This window comes from Macaca fascicularis, chromosome 12, assembly GCF_037993035.2.
Source record: "Macaca fascicularis isolate 582-1 chromosome 12, T2T-MFA8v1.1".
NCBI lineage: Eukaryota > Metazoa > Chordata > Mammalia > Primates > Cercopithecidae > Macaca > Macaca fascicularis.
In genome coordinates, this window is record NC_088386.1 from 93943020 (window position 1) to 93958839 (window position 15820).

Below are 15820 nucleotides of genomic sequence, written 5' to 3' on the forward strand. Positions count from 1 at the left end.
TGCCATCCTGATAGCATTTCTTGTGAATCGTGTGTTCATCCTAACAGTGAACATTTTCTCTGTTTCTGTGTCAGTTGTCACTAATCAGTTATACATCTGATGTGCAGATCCTTCAGGGAATAGAATTTAAGTCATTTTGGCTTTAGCACATATGATATGCTTGTACAGGAGTTTACCAAAGCCCCTTTTGATACATTTTCAGAAGGGGGACGTGCATATGTTATGGTACCTCTACAGCAGCACTGACTGAACTAGCTGACAAGTGACAGGAGGGTTTTTTCCCTCTTTGGTATTTCATGAAAGTGTGCACAAATCATAACAAGTTGCCTCTCTTTCAGTAAGACAGGGAACATTTCCCTTAAAGCACACATGGCTATATGGTGTGTTTGTGTACATGAAAATTCATGCTGCTATCAATTTTAATTTTGCCATTTTTGTTGTTTTTAAATTTCAGGTTTGAAGCTTTTGAAGAGGCTTAAATAATCGCTTTCAATTTTGTCTTGACTGATTTTTGAAGAACTCTATCAAAGTCTTAATGGAAGACTAAAGTTCTTCGCCACTGAGAAGAAAAGCTTGGTAAATAGTAGACACCTACCGTATGTCAGAGAGTCCTATGTTAGATGATCCATAGCAGGCCATGGTTCACAATAATCTGTCTGAATTTTGACCCAGGCTTTAAAGCAGTATTAACAGTAGCAACAATAAAAATAAAAACCCTTGCTTTGCTGTTTCTTCATTGGGTGCAGGGTACTAAGCTCTGTGTTATAGGACATTTTGTGATAACTATCACAGGAGCATCTCCAGTTTAATGCAAGTAAAGCAGACTGGTGGAATGGAGAGGTCGTGGGTTTTGAAGTCAGCCAGATCTGGGTTCAAGTCCAGGCTTTAGCACTTATGAGCTGTATTTTCGCCCTGGGTTTCAAATGGAGAGGAAGTGGGTTTTGAAGTCAGCAAGATCTGGGTTCAAATCCAGCCTTTATCACTTATTAGCTGTATTTTTTGCCCTGGGTCTCGGGATCCTCTAAAATAAGGATCCTGTTGTGAGGGACCAATGCTTAAATCACCTATTGTATTATTTGGCACACAAGAGATGCTTAAAAAACTTTGTTCTTTTTCACTTGCTGCTCCTTCCTGACCTCAAATAGCAAGGGATTCCATATAATTCTTTCTAAGTAAGTGCCAATCTGTTTTTTAAGGTAAAGTAAGATCTTTAGCAGATAGGTTTCTGGACTCATAGAAGCTGACACCTGAGATAAGTGCCAGTGAAATGATCTGCTCCAAATAACTAGTTAACTACCATATTTGTTATACAGTCATACACTACATAATGATGTATCGGTCAATGATGGATTGTAGTTAAGAAGGTGGTCACATAAGGTTATAATAGAACTGAAAAACCCCCACTGCTTGGTGATGTCATATCTGTCATAACATTATAGTGCTGTGTTACCTTTTCTGTCTTTAGATATGTTTAGATACACAAATATTGCCATTGTATTACAATTGCCTGCAGTGTTCAGTGTAGGAGTGTGCTATACTCCTGTACTGAACTATACTGAGAAGTGGGTTTGTAGCCCAGAAGCAATAGGCTAGACTATACGGTCTAGGTGTGTAGTAGGCTGTATTGTCTAGGTTTGTGTAAGTACACTCTATGATCTTCGCACAATGACAAAATCACCTAATGACACATTTCTCAGAACCTATCCTCATCATTATGTCATGCATAATTATTGTGTGTATATATTCATATATGCAGACACATTATATACACATACACACACATATTTATCTTCCTTTTTTTCTGGTCAGCAAATAGATATGTATATTTGTATACATATATGTATGTTTATATGTATACATATGTGTGTATATATGTATACATATATATGTATACATATGTGTGTGTGTGTATATATGTATATACACACGGGAGTTCAGTGGCATGATCTCGGTTCACTGCAACCTCCACCTTCTGGTTTCAAGCGATTCTCCTGCCTCAGCCTCCCGAGTAGCTGGGATTACAGGAACCCACCACCATGCCTGGCTATTTTTTTTTATTTTTAGTAGAGACGGGATTTCACCGTGTTAGCCAGGCTGGTCTTGAACTCCTGACCTCGTGATCTGCCCACCTCGGCCTCCAAAAGTGCTAGGATTACAGGCGTGAGCCACCATGCCCAGCCCCGCAAATGTATTCTTTAGAGTTACTCAACCTTTCTATAATTATCTGAGATAGTTACAAGTACACAAACACCAAATGATACCTTTCAATTACCTGTGGATTTTTCCTTAAATGAAGGGACAGTCTTTTAAAATAATGGAATTCAGGGTACTAACAAAGAGATAATTAACATGAGTTCATTCTCATGTAATGAATCCGTTACTAATCTCACGGTTGTGACTTCGAATGGAGTGCAGAAATGGCTCTTGTGTCTGTGACATGGTCCTGCAGACACCACTGCATGACAAGAGGGACATTAGAGGTTGGGCTATTATTTCTGAAGAAAAGCCCATTTGTGTCTGCATCAGGACCACATAGCATGTGATGAAGATTTCCTGTCCCAACTAAAATCAGAGCAGCGTTACTGGGCCTACCAAACGCACTTGTGTAGACTTTACAGGAAAGTCCCTACTGTGAAATCATTTGCGGTGTCTCTTCCCCCATTAGTATTTTCTTTCTCCCTTCATACCTTCCTTACTGGTCACCTCTGAGCACGATTAGTGTGAATCTGAGTTTTTGGGATCCTGAGGAAGAGTGTTCTTCTTTTTTCTTTAGATATGAAGTGGCTTCTTTTTCTGTTTATGTCTTCATGTGAACATTCTGGATGGTAAGAATGACAGATTATTGGCTCAGTCACAATTTGCCTTACACATAACCTCACTGCCAATTTTATTAAAAAAAAGATGTCTTCCTTCATGGAAGAAATAAGCATAACTTTGTTGTGGTTTTTAAAAAAACACCCCAAAAAACTGTTTCGTGAACCAAAATCTTTCATAAAAGCAGATACACCTGATTTCTACTTGAGGTCCAGATACTGGACACAGGAGCCTTATTTAACCTACTTCTTACTCTACCCTCTCATGCTGTAACCATCATTTCAGATTATTTCAGGTTGATCTCTAATCTAATGAGAGGTTAGAGCTCTGTTGAGACTAATAGTAGAGAGAGCTCTTTAGGGGCAAAGTAATATTAATAACCATCATCATCTTACTTGGTGCTTTTTTCTTTCATCTTCCAGGCTGAGTTATGTTAGAGGATGTTACTCGAGGAGATAATGCTGCACACTTAATGTATTCATACATTATTTCAACCTCAACAGGTCTAATTAACACAAACTTGTTCCACCTTCTTTTTCCTCAATGATTCTGAATGAGGATAATTAATAATTTGCTAAGACCTCAGAGAACACAGTAGAAAAATAAGAAACTTTAGCAGATTTGATCTCATTCTTGTGCCTGTTTAATGTAAATCTATTGAGAATTCTTTTTTTAAATCACAAAGTACAGTTGAATAAAGAAGAAATGTCAGTTAAATTTTTGTATTATTTTTAAAATTAGAGAGAAAACCAGATAACTAGCTTGTCAATGATTAATAGGGGATAGGCAGAAGAATAATTAGTTATTTTGTGGTATATGTGTCTTCTTCAGAGGTTATTTTGATTTAGATAGAAAGATGATGTTAGCATTCTTTAATAGATTTTAGATTCCCTAGGGTAAATTTTACTTTATTGTGTACTTAATAAGACTTTTTTCAATGGTGACAGTGTGTTATCCAAAAGACTGCAGTATTTTAAGTGTAAGTGACTGCTTCACAGTATGATTTAGGGTTTTATTCTAGTTCTCTTACATCCATGCAGAAGCTTGAACTAAAAATTTCATTTTCAAAGATTTGAAGACATTTTTTTCTTTTCTAAAGAGACAACCATCTTGAAGATAATAATCAAGAAAAGAAAAGGTATTAAAAAGTATTATTCTGGTTTATATTGCATTAAAGAAAGCACATTTGATATTACAGACTTTATACAGTTTGTGTTTTTGTGTAGTTTTAGGCCTTGCTTTGTTAGGACACTTTAGGAATAGTGTAAGAGGGTATTCAGGATGAAAGAGGTATTTAGCTTTAGAAGCCAGTCATTGTACATACCTTGCAAATTACCACACTTTTCATCTTGGGTATGCATTGAGAAGTTAATATGCTTCTGTCACTCATACAAATAATGTTAAAACCATCGTGTCTCTGGAGATTTTTATGGCTTACTTATAAAATGCAATGGATTATTTCGGAGGACACAGCATGCAGTATGGGCCAACATGCATTAGAGGGATACACACAAGATCTAAGAAAACATAGTATTCTGCTCAAGGATATAAAGAGTGTCAGATACACAGTACTTAATTAACTCTGGTGGGTGGTGTGTCTCTTTAAGACACTAAAACCTTTAAGAGGTTGGAGAGTTATGATGTCATTAATTAATAACTGACTACATGCTAATCAATACAATAGGTACACACTGTAATGGCTTATAAGCATGGTAGCTTTTTAATGGCTCATGTATAAATGTTAATTGATTTAAAACAAAGGGAAATTTCTGTCTATTGGATCAATAGTTTATGGATTATGACTACCTTTTAGTTTGAGATTGCTACAGCATGCTCCTTCCTCACTCCTTCCATTCTCTGGATTGTCTTTCTATGTTTTTTAATCAGCAATACCTGTAAAGAGGATACATTAGACCAATTATTGGTACTGGAATCCAATAACACTTGTAAAGCCCCAAAGGCTTCTACAAGATGCCACACTAGGGCTTCATGGTAGATTTCTACAATATGGAATATATAGGGGTCTGTGGAAAGTTCTGTATTTACTCCTTTCATACTATTGCATTTTTTCTGTAAAAGATGTGTTATATAAACATGAATCCCTTGATTTATTATCAACAACTTTCTGTTTGTATTTTTTATGCTTAGTGCATGTAAAAAGATAAATAATGAATGTGTTATCTGCCAACATAAATGACCTAAAAGATAAGACCATGGTACTTAGTCTAACATCTAAATTAAGAATCAAATACATTTAGAACAGATTTAATACCCCCCAAAATAAAAAAAGAATTGGTAGATAAAATTTTACCTAGGAAACTCCTATTGGCAAACACAGGAGTTGCTTATAACAGATATTATGAAGACTTAGGAGTTGATTATTGTAATATAGTTCTGTGCTTAATAGAAAAGGAGTATGCAGTTAATTCTTTATCACTCCATACAGCAGTTCTCGCTTCATCTCCTCCTTCAACTGCCATGCTAGCATTTTTTTTTCTGTTTTATTGCTCCATTCTTGGAGGTCTGCTTTGGAATGGGGCCAGTTATCTTTCTTCATTTAGGCAAATTTTACATGAAAATACTAATTTTATATTTGAAGAAACTGGTGGCTTTGGAATAGTATCCTTGTCAGCTTTTATATGAATGTGTATGAAGTTTAAAAAGCCAAATGGTATTACAGGAGGTCTTGTGAAAAGCAGCAGTCCCTTGCCTAGCAGACCTTGGACTCTTCCACAATTCCCCCTCCTCAGGGAAATGCTTTCACTGTTTCTAATTGACTTTTTGTTTTCCTGATGTTTACCCCTGCATTTGAAATAACTTGCTTATACTATAGACTGCTCATTTTTCAGTTTTATATATTGTCTACTGATTTCTTTATATAGAAGATAGGAATTGGACACACCTTTATACCTTCATCTTCTTAATAACCTTCTTAGAAAATTTCTTTAACTACAACCTTCTTAGAGAGTTAAGTGTTTATATTTATCTCCTTATTGTTAATCCTTACTCAGACTTTGTATAAATCTCCTCTTGGTATGTTCAAGCACTTCAGATAATTTGCCCAAGAATAGTAGGGAAAATAAAACAAGTCTCTTTTTCTGTGTGTGTGTGTGTGTGTGTGTGTGTGTGTGTGTGTGTGTGTGTTTGGAGTGGGGTCAGGGGTATAATTTTAAGAGACACACAGAAAAGAACTAGTGAAGGAGACTTAAAAGGAACAGTCAAAGGTATTGGAGGAAGACCAGTAGTAAATGGAAGTCAAAGGAGAGAGTGTCAAGAAAGAGATGGTGAGTAAGTATCAAAAGGCGCAGAGAAATGAACAAAGATGATGACTAAAAACATCCATTAGCCAAGGCTGCCAGGGAATTGGGATCAGAAGCCTCAGTGTCATAAGAAGCAATAGAAAATTTTACGTTATTCATTTGGGAAACTTGTTTCTTAGGTAAAGGAGACACAAGGCAGTTTAAAAATAGCTAGATGTCAATGAAAGACTGCATTCAAAATAATTTTTTGAGATGAAACAAACTTTAGAACACTTCTAGATGAAGGTGTAAATTAGAAAATCTGAAGGTGACCAGCAGCCTCTTCCAACCATGCTTCTTTGAATAATTATATTATAGTTTAATGACATTTTCTCTATTTATATTGTACCATATAATGTTTAAGTGGCTATAAAAGAGTTATCTTACCTTGTCTTCTCTCTTTCTCTCTTTCTCTGTCTCTCTTTCTCTCTCTCTCTCTCTCTCTCTCTCTCTCACACACACACACACACACACACACACACACACACACACACACACAGAAAGCTAGCAATTTAGAAGTTTCAAGGGGGATATATCCGCTTTACAGGCCAAAGCCGGGACTCAAACAAGGCCCCTACTCCTAGTTCAGAGCTCTCAGTACCATCCTGCAGCTGGCCTCTGAATCACTTTTTATCTATCTTCTTTTGCCTCTTGGTTGATCTTTGCTGTTAAGAATTTCCTTTATTCTTACTTTTTTGGCAAGGCTTATCTGTCCGTCTGCCTGCTGCTTTTATTTCCTTCAAATCCACAGCTATATCATGTGTTGACTAACTTCATCACACCATAAAGCTGCTGTTACTATTAAATCATACACAGATCCAGACATTTTGCAATGGAAAGAGATTCCCTACAGTTTCATAACCTATTTTGAGGACATATTTTTGTTTGACTGTCACTAGAAACACCATTATCTTAAACAACATGTGGACTTAGAGCCCTACATCAGGTTAGATGACAAAACCATTTTATGTAATTGGTGTTTGACATGGGTACTGATGATCTTTTGGTGCTAAGCTCAACCTGAAAATCTCACTAGGAATATATTTACCTCTCATTTAACTTTTTAAAAATGACTTTGGTCAACCAGAGCATGAATGGTTAGTTTATAAATTAAGTAGTGGAAATCAGTGATGGTTTTCAGTCATATAATCATTAATGAAAATATTTGATGATGTGTAGGTTTCTGGAGTGCAGGGTGATACATTCTTCACTCACTCACTCATTCATTCAGTCAGCCCACGAAAATTTCCTGAGAGTTTACTATGTGCCAAGAACTATGCCAAATGTATTTCTGCCTCCAAGAAGGTCTTAGTCTTATAAGAGAAACAAAGGAAGCAGGAAGTTGGATTTTAGAAAAGTTTGGGAAGTCACAAAAGGGCTTTGAGCAAGAGAGCCACATAATTCAATCAGTCTTTTAGAAACCCGAATCAGGAGGATGGATTGGTCACAAGACTGGAAAGCCAGGTGAGAAACTGCTCGAGCTGCAGCTAACATTATGTGGATGGGTGAATAGGAGGAAAGATAAGACAGACATTAAGAGAGAATCACCTGAGCTTGATGACAAATGTGGAAGAGAGAAAGAAGCCTTGTGAATTATGATGGCTTCTTAGTAATTCCTCTTGTGAATTCCCAGAACGAATGTGCTGGGATGTACTCTATGGTAATCCGAACAGCTGTTTTGTATACATAGAAGTATACACACACACACACACACACACACACACACACATGATTAATGAATTTCTGAATGACAATAACAGTGTCCAGTTAGCTAAAATATGTTAAATCCAATATTTTAAATCCAAAAATTCGCAAATTACTGTTGTGTTATCTAATGATACATATATATATATATATTTGAGATGGAGTTTTGCTCTTGTTGCCCAGGCTGGAGTGCAGTGGTGTGATCTTGGCTCACTGCAACATCCACCTCCCGGGTTCAAGAGATTCTCTTGCTTCAGCCTCCTGAGTAGCTGGGATTACAGGCGCACGCCACCATGCCCAGCTAATTTTTTGTATTTTTAGTAGAGACAGGGTTTCATCATGTTGGCCAGGGTGGTCTCGAACTCCTGACCTCAGGTGATCCACCCTCCTTGGCCTCCAAAGTGCAGGGATTACCAGGTGTGAGCCACCATGCCTGGCCTATCTAATGATATCTTTAGCACTGCTGGATACCTAGATTAAAAAATCCTAATCTCCATCTGTATTTATGGCTGATGATTAATCATATGCAAATGCTGATGTAAATCTGAAGTGAACTTTCTTGCTATTCTGTGAAGCAGCAATGCTTTGAATGATCAGGGATGCTCTGCCCCATGTTTTGGAAATGTATGTAAAGATATATTGATATATATATTGGACACTTTCTTTCTTTATCCACGTATAATATTTGATCCTAGAAATGGAAGTTTTTCATAAGTTATAACAATGTGAATATTTCAAACTCATCAAAAATTAAAAAAAAACCCCTCACTTTCTAAACTCTAAGCAATTGACCTTGGCATCCTGAAAACTGAACCAGACAATTATATTTGGTTTCTGCATCTTTGAGAATAGAATGACTTTTTAAAATTTCTTAGAGATGAAAGTATTCATATTTTTTGTTTGCAAACTTAATAAATGCTCATTACAAGCAACAGAGAATTAAATTAGAAATATATAAAATGGAAAATGAAAAGTGCCTTACAATCTGCCATAATCTCATCACTAGAAACAGTAATTAAAGTTTAGGGTGTATCTTCCAGATATACAAGCATACATATTTTTAATATTACCAAATTATACATAGTTTTTCATAACCTGCCTTCCTTAATAGTGTGTCATGGTTTGTCATGGGCATCTTTCTAATCAAATATATAGACAGCTGTTTTTCTATTGTGTTTTTAGTTGTATGTATGTATAATTTATTTAGCCAGTTCCTTATTATTTTTCCCCAACATTATTTTCAGCTGACAAATAATGTTGCTATGAATATTCTTTTACATATATCTTTGTATATTTTTCAATTTTTTCCCTTTGATACATTTCTGAAACAGAATCATTTAGTTAAGGTTGCACATATTTTAAATTTTAGTAGATATTTTCAAATTAATACCTAGAAGTTGTACTATCAGCTAAATTCCGGAGCAAACCTTTTCACATACTGTTACCTACCTTGGTATAATAAACTTTTGATTTTTTTTCTCTATCAGAAAGGAAAATAAATTCTTGTGACTATGTTAATCTGAAATTCTTTTATTTTAAATATAATGCTGTGTATCTCTTATGTTTATTATCCTTTAAAATTTTCTCTCTTATAAATTATTGTTAAAGTTCTTTGCTAATTTTTAAATTATGTTATTTATTATGTATTTATTGATTATTAAAAGCTCTTTGTATAGTGAAGTCAAACTTTTTCTTGTCATTTATGATTTGGAGTTTGCTAAGACCTCCTCTGCCAAGATTATAAGCAGAGTAATTTTTAATTAAAAACAAAAAACTAGGGATAAAAGGTCAAGTGAAAAATAAAAAGTAATTAGGGATTTATTGACAAAAACATACGCAATTGGAACAGATGTAGAATGGTCTCTAGAGAAGGAGAAACTTGCTCAATTTCCAAACAAAATAGAAATGAGAACTGGAATATAAATTGGATGAGGCGAGTAACCTCTGTCTTGTTCACTGCTGTGTCCCCCCATGGCAGCACTCAGAACACAGAAGTTGCTCAATAATATTTTTGGAAATAATGAATGAATGTATACATCTAAGCTTATATATAAAAGAATACATGAAAATTTGAATTAATAAAGCTCTAAAAATCAGTATGACTTCTACAGTTACTGAGAAGATAGGCAACACCACCATTACAAAGGCAACTTTACTCATCACTGTGGAACTGGTAGTGGAAGGTTTCAAATTCCTTTGTTTATTGAGGCATTGGTCGAAGATTCCCAGTCTTCCTGTTTGTGAGGACACTAAATTTGTTCCTTTTATACACTTAATCTTAGAATAATATAACTCCTAAGGAGCTTTGGAGAATTGGAAAAGAATCAACACTATGCTATGGAGTCATGGAAAAACTGGGCTGGTCATTAGAATATTTATGATTTTGTGATTTATTCCCAAATGATGACAAAATTGTCTTCATTTAGGATTCTTGAACACGTTTCAATATTTGACAAAAATGTGCACTGTAAAAAGTATAGAAGTTTATCTAAAGAATTAACTTACTTTTAGAAAAGGCAAGTGAAAGAATAACTTTGTTTTTATCTTAACCCACTGTTTTGTTATCTTATTATTATACATATTTGTGCCTAAATTCTGAGTTCCAACTTATGAAAAAATAGAGTAACATTCCTTGTTTTGTTTTTATGTTTTTCTGTTTCTGACTTTTCTTGAATGATAGAAAATAGCTTTTTATAGGCTGTGTTCTCTAGCATGTTTTCCCTGAAAGAATAATCTATTTTTATTAGTATAATAGCTAATTTTAATTCTATGTGAGAGAAACCCCTTTTACTTTATATGGTATTTTATATAGTAATGTTTATTTTCTATACAAACTCGCTAGGATGTTTTATCTGTTTTATATCCCATTGAATTCTCCCTGAAACTGCACTAGTTTACAATAATTTTATTACTTTATTAATTAAACGTTTTCCAACAAGCTAGCTATGGCATTTCTTATCATCAAGGGTTCCATTAGTTTTTAATGGTGTGAGACAAAATTACCATTTACCCACACGCAATTTAAGAAGCATCATTAACACAGGAAAAGCACCAGGTGGGATTTCTAATAGTTACTGTTTCTCATTTTTGTTTTTATTTAAAAGGAATCACTGGTTTTGAGGTTTTGTTGCTATATTGCCAAATCTTCACTTGGATTTTATGATCGAGATAATTTAAAATAATGTTCTTCTATTTCCTTAGGCACTATTCAACAATATTTTACTTATGTGCACACAGCTTCAGTCTAGCACTTTTTTTCTACACAGTCGAGTGAGCGTTGTCTGCACAGACAACAGAACAAAGACGGATCTTCACGAACTCCATCAGATAGTTCGACCAAGGGTTTGGCAGTGCCAGTGGTTTGGCCATAAACTGTCTCTGTTTTCAGAGAAGTACGAACACCAGGACTAAAAAGATCCAGGGGTCCTGGAAACCAAAATAAACTCTAGGACTCTTGCAAAGTAGACACTCGTTAATTTTTTTCCTGCAGATCATATGAACTCTTTCCAAGAGTTCACATGTCATACGGTAGATAATGCTTATCCTCTTGCGGACTGGAAAGTACTCATTCCTGTAAAATGAATGTAAGAGAACCAAGCAGGAATATTCAGGCTGCGAAGTTTGTAATAACACAGATACTCTCAGAAGATTGGGAAAATACTGATATCTTGTAATTCAGTGTATTGTAAAACATATAGAACATAATACAAACCCCAATTGCCTATAAACCCTCACTAAAAGAGGCCTATTCATTTAAGTCTTCAGAAAAATTCGTATCAGCCATTAACAAAAAACAAAACAAAACAAAACCCAGATTTGCAGAAAGGGGTGTTACAAATCTATTTTGGGCAATTATTTCAGCTTTTGCTTTTATTGGACAGTTACTGTTCTGGCATATAAAGGAACTGGGATAGAGAAGGAAAATCAGTTTCACAAAGTTAGGGTTTGGATAATACTTAAACTCTTGGACACAAAATAGAAAAATTTAGTAAAACTGATTAGTATTTCAAGATTTTTTTTCATGCAAGGGTAGGATATATTAAACAATAATTTACTCACTTGTCTCAGGAAAGGCAGATTAAAACATCTTTAATCATCTCCTAGAATATGTTCTATGAATTGTGTTATACCTGAATAATCTGCTGCAAAAAATTAAGGGAAACTGTTGACCTGATAATATCACCTTCATGTCTCCTTTCTTTCAAGTGGTTTCTAAATGAATAGATGGATATTTTGAATTTAGTACATTGCAGGGGAACGCTGTTTAATCTACTTTCAAATAGAGTGGTTTATTTTGAAAGATTTTTTTATGTGACTGTATTAAATATTAACTCAATTTAATAAATATTGATAATTTATTATAGGTTTGTTGTACAATAAGTATTATATATTGCTTAGTATACCACATTACATAAAAAATTTGTTTCATTACAAAGAGAATTGCTCTAATAAGGGAGTTTTAAGCAAAAAGTGAAGAGAAAAAATATGAATATAATAAAATATTCTAAAAGTGGACATTTTGATACATAAGAGTTTACTTTTTAAGAGTAAGATATTTTATATTAAGCCAACTCTATACTTCCCTCTTATACCAATCTACATTTTTAGTTAATTTCTCTACAAATAAGTGTCTGTAAACAGAAAATACTCAAGCTTATTTACAACAGTATTGTATTTGTGGCTTTTTTTTTTGTCTGCACAATGATCATATGGTAGATGGTTCTGTTAATAACATATATCAATTCTATATTTGTGTTTCTACAAAAGGAAAAAAATCAAAGTAATCAATGAGCTTCTGGGTTGCATTTTCTCTGTAGTATTCGTCTATTTTGAATTCCACCTGCATTGGTTATTAAAATTTAAATGTGTCACTTTGTCCATCACTTTGAATGAGAAATGTTATTTGGATACATTTCTTTCAGCATTGGTGTATAGGAAGAATTATTCTATTAATTCTTCTCTGGAACAATTATCACATAGTTTGTTGAAGAAGTTGCATTTTATTTGGCTGGCACTTATGAACACTAGATTTGCAGGGATCCAGTAAAACATTTTTGGTGCTGCTGGATTCCTGGTGTTTGTTCTATCTCCATTCAGTATGCTTTTATCGTGCTCGAAGCTGACAGAAAATTGCTGTAGCCAATCACCAAAAAGTGCTTATTTTTTTATGATGTTTTATTTTCATTGCTCAACATTAACATAATGAAACTTTAGATTTTTCTATTAAAACAATGCAGTACATGTGAAGTGTCATGATGAATGACAATTTCTTCTGATATACATTTTGGTGCCTGTAAAATAAAGATTGACATTAGAGCTTCCTGGATTGTACACTCTCCAATTTTATTTAGAGGCTTTATGAAAAGCAAACACATACTACACATGCACACACATACACACACACACACACACGTGTATGTTTAAATAGTATTCCTCACCAAAGGAAAAATAATAATTACTTTTTAGTGCATTGTTTTTTATATCATTCAACATCTATTAAACTTCCATTGCCAGAAAAAAAACTAGGCCTTACTCTTTTGAATTGATATCTTCCACAGAATGGGATTCCTGCAATTTGTGATTTTATGTCTTTGTAGATTCTCACAGGCAGCACACTTGGTATGGGATTTTTTGGAAGCAATAAACCATTAATAAAATGCTTTAATTTTATTTTGTATGGATAGCATCAGGTTTTTGAACTATAAACAATTTTTTGAGTTTGCCTATGATGAGGTTTAACTGCTTTTGTTTTGAACCATTTTAGTAATTTAAGACATAAATATTATATCTTAATAAATTAAGATATAATAATGGTTATGTGATTAGGCAGGAAGAGGTGTGTCATGAAAGTCTAAAATTAAAATCCAGACTTTGTGGAATGAAACTTTGAGACAAATAAGTGGTAGATGTCAAAGAAAAGAGGCAAAAGCGTTAGAGGGATGAGGACCTTAAACTTTTGCTGTTACATAGCACATCCCTTGTTTTCTGTATGCATAGTTTGGGAACGTGATTACACACTTTCCAGAGCAGGGCATATTCAAGAGGAGGAAAAATCAAAGTGGTTTAGATAGAAAGGGCTTTGAAATGAGGCACCTCTTGTTTCCTGTCTTGTCTCCAATATCTGTAAGTGATCTTTGGCAAGTCATTTCACCTCTCAGACTTGGTTAACTTTTCTCATCTGCAAACAGAAAAACAGGTTCAACTGTTGTAAGGTTCAAATGGGACAAAACAACAATAATTCTTGCCACAGGGCTGGGCACACAGTGCTAGTCAATGAATGGCTACTATTTCATAAGACATGTTTGTAGCTCCAACTCTCAGGAAAAACATAGTGATCAATTAGGTGACTTGGTTTGTGACATTTATTTGTGTATTGAATTCAATTACAGAACCAAAATTTTGATAATTACATCTATTATTCTTGGAAATAACGACTGACATTTATTGAGTATTTACTATGTGCCTGGCATGGTGCGCAGCATGTGTGCCTTGATGCACCCGGTACACACACACACACACACACACACACACACAAACACACACACACACACACACACACACACGCTCTCTCTCTACTAAAATCTATAATCTCATTTTATTGTCTCCCAACATCTATTATGTAGCTACAACTTTATCACCATGTTAAAGATGAGCAATTGCAGGCCAGAGAGATTAAGTCTCTTGTCCAACATCTGATAAAAGCAGGATTCAAATCCAGGTAGTCCCAGAGTCCACATATTTAACAATGAGGAAAAAAGTGCAGACTGAATGTAAAATAAACACAAATAATTCATTTCAGCGATGAGTCAACAATAAGTTTACAGCACTGAGAAAGACGAGTCAACCACAGAAGGAAGAAAAATCCAGAGAAAATGGTACTTGGTGCATTGGAATGAAAGATAATCTGCAGAAGGTAAATGGACAGGAGAGATGTTCATCATTTTAATTTGCAATGATCATGATTTATATTAAAGTTTCTCTTCTCTGAGGCTCAGTTTTGTCAGCTGAAAATGAACTTGTTGGACAATTGAACTCTAAGGTGCCTTCTCTGGTTCTATTCTACATTTCTTCGAGTTCTTATCAGCTACCAAGAACACTTTCCACTTTTCCATGTGTGGTTCAGAGAAGATCCCAAATAATGTTTGATCATCTCTAGTCATATCTCAGAGCTGTCAGTTGATAACTGACTCCACTACCTCAGTATCCATTTTCCAAGATGTTAAGAGGAGTTTGGTGGTGCTGGAGCGAGGAAGAGACTAAGAAACTTGGAGACCAAGGGGACCTCTCATTAGCAGTGGAAGCGAATATCGACATATGTCAGCAGAATTCTTTCTCACATGGAAACTCTTCTGTGAATATCCAACAAATAAATCCATGTTAATGGAATCTTCTCATATTTAATATATTAAACTAGTAACCTAACATTTCCTACTGAGAATTGATGGATTGGCTAAAACAGAATATTTTAGCCCCATTTGAATGGTTAGCTTAAGTCTCTGCCCAAAAAAAGTGTGGTAATCAAAATCTTATCCATTGAAGCAGCCTGTTTTTTGAGATTTAATAGCAGCCTCAGAAATTGGACGTTTTATTTTGTCTGCACAAGCTGTGTCACAAAAGATGGCGACACAGTGACAGACCTTGTGAACGTGGAGCCTGGAGCTTGGAGGAAGGGGCACTCAGTGTGTTCCCCACAATCAGGTAAGGGATGTAGTGAAATGGACCCAGAGTCACATAACTTGGGCTCAAGGTCTGGGCCCAATCTTCAAGAGTATCTCTAAACCAAAGTTTCCCAACACGGTGATAATTCGTGGCATGTGCTATGAGGTAACACATGGTATCACATACTGTCCCGAAGAGTGAGACGATGTCATGGAAGTGCCTTGTAAACTGTAAATCACAGACGTTAAGTGGTTCTGTGGCTGGCTTCATTGTGAGAGGGCTTAGGTGAAGGCATTTTTACACAACAATAGCAGCATTGCCAAAATAAAATCTGCATAAAAGCA

The 15820-nt window shown here is 35.0% G+C and overlaps 1 long non-coding RNA gene across 5 annotated transcripts in view; it reads right to left on the reverse strand.

Moving 5' to 3' along the window:
• Nucleotides 1–1365: 1365 nt before the first annotated feature.
• The window catches only part of LOC102120992 (uncharacterized), a 260960-nt gene continuing 246505 nt past the window's right edge, over nt 1366–15820 (reverse strand). For 3 of the 5 annotated variants that reach the window (XR_012420978.1, XR_006691111.2, XR_006691110.2), the window contains 2 exons: nt 13911–13995; nt 12230–13108 (listed from right to left, as the gene is read on the reverse strand). This is a non-coding gene — a long non-coding RNA (uncharacterized lncRNA). Of the gene's footprint in view, nt 2819–4620; nt 4708–12229; nt 15808–15820 lie in introns of those variants that run through there. The other 2 variants (XR_012420976.1, XR_010580017.1) reach the window with 2 other exon arrangements.